The sequence below is a fragment of the Neophocaena asiaeorientalis genome, unplaced genomic scaffold (genome assembly GCF_003031525.2).
Source record: "Neophocaena asiaeorientalis asiaeorientalis breed wild unplaced genomic scaffold, Neophocaena_asiaeorientalis_V1.1 scaffold489, whole genome shotgun sequence".
In the NCBI taxonomy this organism is placed as follows: domain Eukaryota; kingdom Metazoa; phylum Chordata; class Mammalia; order Artiodactyla; family Phocoenidae; genus Neophocaena; species Neophocaena asiaeorientalis.
The window spans coordinates 3003888-3010368 of NW_020174791.1; positions in this window are offsets into that span (position 1 = coordinate 3003888).

The following is a 6481-nucleotide window of genomic DNA, read 5'->3' on the forward strand; positions in this document are numbered from 1 at the left end:
GGCTGCGAAGGCGCCCGACCCGCCGCCGCATCGCCGCCAGAGCCCAGAAACCCACACAAGGTCCCCACTACAACCGCAGAGCAGCTGAGTGGCGGACGGGACGGGGCGGCACACCCTCCACCGCCCACCTCCCCCCCGGGGTCCCCACGCAGGCAACGGGGACGCCGGGCCAGACGATCCACGTCCCACATAGGACAGGGACACCGAGCAGCACGATGTGGGTTACTACACACGTTGGGATTGCAGCACCTCGGAGACCCCACACGGGACACAGGCATCATGCAGCCTGTTCTGGGGACCCCCGAGCGATGCAGGCGCGACACAACACCCCCAAGGGATGACTGGCCGCAGGGCCGGCCACCCCATGACCCTGCAAGGTGGTCCCCACACACAGCCAGCCGCTGGGCCTCCCACCAGTTCCAGGGCAGGGCTTGCATCCAGGTCGCCGCCAGGCCCAGGCCCAGGGTGGGTCTGCAGGAACCTGGCTCCTTCCTGCCCCCGGCAAGCTGGCACGACCCTTACCCTATAGCCCCCGGGCCCAGAGAGCCATTTATACATCTGCAGGGCACCCAGGGCATGGCCAGTGGGAGACCCCGCTGTCTGTCGTGGCTCTATCACGAGGGAGAGACAAACCAGAAAGTGCTGGGTGGGACAAGAACGGGGCCTGAAGTTGGACAGGCCGGCCAGGCGGCCCCCAGAGGAATCAGCGTCCTGCAGAGGCCTGGGGGTGGGGACTTGAGATCAGTAGGACGATTCTGGTGGTGCTCAAGCCAAGGGCAGAAGGACGGTCCAGCCAAGCTGGGCAGTGGCATCTTTTCCTCCACAGGACAAGGGCACCCAAGCTGTCCTGGGCACTGGGGGACACGTGGGCGGGGGCAGAGTGCTGGGCAGAGGCGAGAGGGCCATGTCCACTTCAGCCTGTGTGACCTTCAGCTTGTTACCTATTGCTCCTGCCTCCCCAGTGGAAGCTGGAACTGGCCCCAAACCAGCACTCCCCAGGGTTGTGTCTGCCCCCGGGGGGGCCGACCCGGTGTCTCTGCAGGCCTCTGTCGCCCCTCAGGCACGGGCAGGTGTCTGGAGATGCAGCTAGGATGGGCAGATGACCCCACACATGCATGGCTGCAGGATCTCAAGGGAGGCCTGAGACTCAGGGTGCAGTGCTGAACGTCTGAAGGCCTGACCACTCCCCGCCAGGGACGTGAACCCTCTCCCACCCTCGCCTGCGCCCTGGGGGCTGTGTCTTCCACTCTTCACTCCAGTGCCCCCAACGCGAGGTTTTTCTACGGGTGCTGGCACAGGACAACTAGGAAAGGGATCCTTACAAAACAAAAAAAAGGGACTTCTTTGCTTTCGGAGGCTGTTTTCTTGGTCCCATTTGGACCAAAAAAATTTCTGTGGTACCTGAGTCCGTTCCTTCCACGTGGCTTTGACTCCCATACAGTCAGGCAACCTGTAGTTGAAAGGAGATGTTGGAGCACCAGAGGGCTGGCCAGGGAGGGTTTCCAGCCAAACGCACAATTCCTCCTCGTTCGGCGAAGTGGGCACTCCCGGGAGAGCCCTGAGCCTAAGGCCCCCTGGACAGGTAGTGCCTGCCTCCCAGTGTCCCCCCACCCCGCCCACCCCCTGTCCTCTGGCTTTGCAGGGCTCCAGGAAGGGGTCTTGGGAAGGGGCCAGGTGGAAGGACCAACACTCCCAGAGATTCAGAACCCGGATTGAAGCCGAAGTGGGTGGGTGTAGGGTGGGGGACAGGTGAGGGGTGAAGGGCCCTGAGATTCAGGGAGGGCCTGGACTGGTCGCTAAAACTTCTCTGCCTCGGTGGACTTTGAGGTCTCCTTCCCTGAAAGACGTTGGAGTTTCTGGAGCAGCAGAGGCCATCCTACCCACCGAGGGCCAGGACGACTGTACCTAGAGAGAGTCAGCCAGGCCCTGTCTTCTCCATGAGCCCAGTTGGGGGCCCCCAGTGTCTGGCCTTCCTCCTTTCAACACACTGCAGCAGCTGCCCTGGCCAGTGGCCTGCTCCCCCCCACTGACCCCTGCCACAGGCCACGCACCACACTGTGAGGTGGAGGGTCCAGGCCACGGGCACAGCCACGTTGGGGGGCAGGGGCAGGAACCTGCTGCACCAGGCCCGCCCAGCTCACTCTCCAGCCCTTGCCGCACTGACGGGTATGGGCAGCTGGTCGTGTGCGTGTTCACTTGCGAGATAAATACACATTTGTGGAGCTCGTACCCCTGTGGGCACAAGCCAGGCTCTGGGACCAGTGGCGAAGGAGACCAAATTCTGCCCCGTGTGCTTCCGTGTCCTGGGGCCAAGGAGGCCAAGGATCGGCAAACTGCTCGTAAGGGATCGAGATTATTGAGGACCTGGGGGTGGGCTTTGCAGCCAGCAGCACCCCGAGACCTGAGAGAAGAGGGTGCTGGCAGTGACGAGCTGCCCCTGGCCTCAGGGGCAGCTCAGAGGCCCAGCTGGGCAAGCGGACCGGGAGGCTCAGATCCGCAGGTCCTGACAGTGACCCCGACAGACAGCTCTGCCCTCCTTGGTCCCACCTGTTCCCTCCTCCCTGCTCCATGGGAGGAAAACACCTGGTCTCAGACAAGCACAAACTACCATCATCAGGAAAGTGCTGAGATACTGTTTTAAAACTTTAAGTTTGAAAAAAAAATTACTCAAGTAACATGAGCTTGATAAAAATTTAGAAAAGACTTTTATGTTATTTTGAGTTCCACCAAAAGCAGACCCCGAGACAAAGATTTGAGTGAAAATATGTGTTTGGGAGGTGTTTCCAGGACACACAAATCAGGGTGGGAGGAAGGGAGGGAGGGAGGGAAGCCAGGACACCCGAGTGTGTTACCAGCCTGTCACCCCAGGCTCCTGGAACTGGATCCTGGGGTGCAGAGCCATCCCCGGGGGCCGTCCTGATTGAGGTCAGAGCCCAAGGAGGGGAGGGGATATCCACTGGAGCAGGGAGATTGATTACATATGGGATTGAGCAAATAAGGAAACAAATTACTGGTGACATTTCAGGTTTCTTGCTGTTAGAGATGGGAATTAAAAAATGGAAAGGTACGAGGATATCTGAATACGTATAGCTGATTCACTCTGTTGTAAAGCAGAAACTAACACACCATCGTGAAGCAGTTATACTCCAATAAAGACGTTTGGAAAGAGATAAATAAATGCAGTGAGAGGCCCTTAGAGGAATGACACCCCAACAGCAGCAAGCACCCCGAGAACCTGTGTCTTGGCTTCTAAATGCCATCTTCCACTAAAAGGAAGCAGGGTCCTTTGGAGAAATGGCTAGTCTTAGGGCTTGGGCAGAGAGAGTACAGGACGAGTCTGGAACATCTTACTGTGTGGGGAAGTAGGAGAGCCCAGAGCATAACAGGGACACACTGAAAGGCCGCGTAGCTGGCTCGAAGGGCCCCCAATGGCAAGTCGGAGACCATCGTGATGGCCGTGGATTATAACCGTGAAGTAAAGTATTAGACCACAGGGCCATGCGTATTTAAATATTTATTAACATAAAATGTATTTGTAACTTGAAAGTTTGATGAGAAATGGGCTATTTGCATGGTTTTACAGCTCTTCCCCACAAGGCTCCCGTCAACTGTGAAAGGAAGAACAGTGAGTTCCCGGGGGACCCTGTCAAGTACCACCCACACCGAGCCATCCGTGGACACCAGCGGTCATCAGATCAATCGTAACCCTGCACCACCTGACAGGGTGGGATGCTTGCTCACTTCTGTGACTCTCCTGCCAAAGAGGCATAACCTGCACCTGACCGTGACGAGACCTCCGACACCCACACAGAGGGACTTTGTACAGAAAGACGGGCCTGGAACCTTCGAAGGTGTCAGGCTCGTGACAGTCAGGGAAAGGCTGAGGAATATTCCGGACTGATGGAGACGAAAGATACGACGGCTCAGGGCAACATGTGGTCCCTGGCTGGATCTCGTTACTAGAAACGATGTTACTGGAGGGACCAGAAAGCCTCGGATGTGGCCTGAGGCTCAGAGGGCAGCAGCCCTACCTGGGACTTGGCGCTGTGGGGTGTGAGGGATAGAGCCCCACGTCAGCAATTCACTCTCAAATGGTTTGTGGGGCGTGAGGGGTGGTGTTCCTGTACCATTCTTGCAACTTCTAACTTCTCTGCAAGCTTGAGATTGTTAGAAAACACAAAGTTTATTTTTAAGAATGTCACGGGGAGGAGGCATGGATCCTTTGTGCAGCCTCGTGAGCCTGAGCTGCCTAGCGGAGCGGGCGCCAGCCTGGGGCCGCTGAAAGCCCTACCGCTGGGCAAGGCAGGTCAGGCCTGGGGCGTACAAGCAGAACCCCACGAGCGTCTGCTGCGACTCCGGCCAAGATGGCGGAGGAGCTGGACCCGCCTCCTGGTCCAACACGGTCACAAGCCAGGGAATACAGGTCGCTCTCCAAATGTACAAATGTGAAAATTCAGAAGGGAGGGAGCTCCGCAGAGCTGGAGACAAGGCGGAAGGCAAGGCCCAGGGGTGAGCAGGGTGGAGACCAAGCAGCCTACACGGGGCTTGGAGTTGGCCTCACGCCACTAAGGTCAGGGAGTTAAGGCCACGGTGGGAAGGAGTTGAGGCCACAGGCCATTTCTCAAATGGGAGCTGGAGCCAGGCTTCCACCATGACCATACAGGCTGAGAAGGGGCTGTCTGGTCCATGGAGGGGACGTAGAGACTCTGCCCACCAGCCTGGAGGAGGAGCCCAGAAAGCAACCAGCCCAGGATAGGACAAGAGGGCAGAGGGTGACAGGGAAACGAGGATCTGATGGAATATAGGATGTATCTGACTAGATTCAAAACTGGAGAGCCTCCTGGATGAGGTAGGAGACATTAGCTATAGGAACAAACTCAGCAGATGAAAAAGAAAGCAAAGCAAATATTAACTCCAGGAAAGACAAAGAGAACCTAAGCAGAGTTCACCACTTGACTTAGCAGTGAACAGCGTTGACATAGTTATAATAGTGTAAACAACAACTCAGGTCATTTAGGAAGAGAAAAGAGAAAGTCAGGTGAGGGCAGAGGTGCTGGGCCATTGCTACACCATCTCACAGTGTCCAAAACCCGTAAGCGAAGAGAGAAGCGGCAAGAGAACACAATTTAGAAAAATGGAGAAAGGTGAGACAAGACACGGCTGAAAGAACTGGGAGAGGCCGAGGCCAGGCCACTGGACCCGGGGGCGGACGGAGGTGGCTTAGTGACCACCAGACTTGCCCAGAGTCTTAACCCTTTGGGTTCTTTTCGTTTCTTTCATCTATGTATCTTTCTTTGGTAAGAATTAAAACGAACGAATCATAACTCTAAACTAAAAATAAGGAGCAACAAAAAGACGAACTCACATTCCGCCCCCCCCCCCCAAATGCCACAGTTTGGGACATTAAAGAACACACTTTGAATAAGTCATCAGTTAAAGAAGGAATAAAATGGGAATCACGAAAAGTTTATTTTGCCGCACCGCATGGCATGTGGGATCTTAGTTCCCGGACCAGGGATCGAACCCGTGGCCCTGCAGTGGAAGTGCAGAGTCTTAACGGCTGGACTGCCAGGGAAGTCCCAAGAAGTTGTTTTTGTTTTTGTTTTTTTTCCGGTACATGGGCTTCTCACTGCTGTGGCCTCTCCCGTCGCAGAGCACAGGCTCTGGACGCGCAGGCTCAGCGGCCACGGCTCACGGGCCCAGCCGCCCCGTGGCACGTGGGATCTTCCCGGACCGGGGCACGAACCCGCGTCCCCTGCATCGGCAGGCGGACTCTCCACCACTGCGCCACCAGGGAAGCCCCCAAAAAGTTTTCAATTGAATGATGACGGAGCGCCGTCAATCATCGGCACAGCCAGTGTGGTGCTGACATTTATGGTCTCCAGTTTCTACGTCAGAGACAAGAAAGTGGTTTTTGCCAAGCGAGGGAACTACAAATATTTTTAATTTCTTCCTCGTGCTGACCTGCATTTTCTAGTTTTCCAAAGAATCTGCTTCAGTCTTGTTGACCTTCCCTGTTGTTTCTCCTGGACCATTCTGTCTGGGAGGGACCCCCTTCCCTCATGGAACCTTCTGTGGGGTCAGCCTCGTGGCCCATATAAGGACTACTCATCCAGGGGCCAAGGGTGTGTGTGCGCCTCCCCTGAGGTGGTTGGGGACCAAGGCCTGGGCCGGGTCACACGTGGCTCCTGCACCCAGCACTCAGCCCAGACCTGCCTCGTGGGGGTCAGCTGAGCTGGCGCTTGGGGAGCTGAGCAGAGGACCTGGCCATGGTGCGTGGGAGTCGCCACTGGCCATGAGGGTGGGCTGGCTGCCTCACCCAGGGCCCCCAAGTCTTGCCCATCTCCCACTACGGGCAGCAGCCCCAAAGTCCTGGCCCTGTCCAGGAGCTGCCCTTGTCTTCCTGGAGGGAAGGGAAGAGCGGGCCCCTTTCCTGTGCCAACCAGAGCCACCCAGATGCCCACCCCATGGCCCCGAGGCA